The following is a 1,093-nucleotide window of genomic DNA, read 5'->3' as shown; positions in this document are numbered from 1 at the left end:
ACAACTCTGCACAGTTTCCCTTTCCTCCCTTTGGAAAGCCATAACTCTTCTTCAAAGCTGTATTGTCCGAACTGTGAAATATATGTATATGCGTATGTATATTTTTAAACAATAACACTTTATCTCAATAAGCATACAATGGGTTGTTTAGTGCTGCAGTTTGGCATCAGTCCCCTGCCATCTCCCTCCCGAAATAAAGCAGGACAGACACTGGGATCGGCAGAAGGGCTGTGGAAACCTTGTGTCCTGCGCCTGGGTGTGGCTTCAGCCCAGACCTGATGACATTTCCCCAGAGGCCCTGCCTAGGGGCTCACATGAAGGCAGGAGTTTGTCCCTGAGGGGATTGGTGACACCAACTCATCCCCGAGTGGCCTACATGAGAAGACAAAGTGGCAAGGGGCCTTGGTTCATTCTTCAGCCCGTCATTCCCTTGCTTTCCTCTCCAGGAGCCGGGGCTCTCTGCACTGTGTGCTGCAGGGCCTTCCATCTGGAGGAGGAGAGGGAGACCGAGATGTCCTTTGCTGGTTATATGAAAAGCCCCTCTCCTGCTCTGTTGACCCACTCCCTCCCCTCACCCTGGAGAGAAAAGCTGTGCTGCGCCGTCCAAAGAGCGCTGGGGAGGTGGGGCTGCTGCGTTATCTGATGTTTGTGCAGATCGTGTTCTGGGAGCAGCGGTTCACACAAACTCCTGTGGCATAATTCTAGCTTGTGTGTAGCTGTCCTTGAGTAGTGATTCCGAAGAGATGACTGTGACTCTATGCCTAAAAACATAATCAGGGTACTTTGTATCTGTCACTGTGTTTGAAAGACCCTCAATTTCTACCCAATAAAACTAATGAGACGGCTCATCTAGCAGACTTTGACCATGTCTGTGTGTGTGGGTGTGTGTGTATTGGGCTGGACTGGGCTGACAGCAGCACAGCCCAATGTGGGGACATTGCCAGGTATTGCAAAGAGCCATGGTTACCTGGGCATATCTTTGGGTAGTGTCGGGGGCACATGAGGATCAGGAGAACTGTCTGTGTCCGGCAGGAGTGGTAATCTAGCTGGGGGAGTGGTGAGCTCACAGGAAGGGCTCAGAGACCAGATCAAG

Source organism: Galeopterus variegatus, unplaced genomic scaffold, assembly GCF_000696425.1.
Source record: "Galeopterus variegatus unplaced genomic scaffold, G_variegatus-3.0.2 Scaffold7060, whole genome shotgun sequence".
Classification (NCBI taxonomy): domain Eukaryota; kingdom Metazoa; phylum Chordata; class Mammalia; order Dermoptera; family Cynocephalidae; genus Galeopterus; species Galeopterus variegatus.
Note: the sequence above shows the minus strand (reverse complement) of the source record.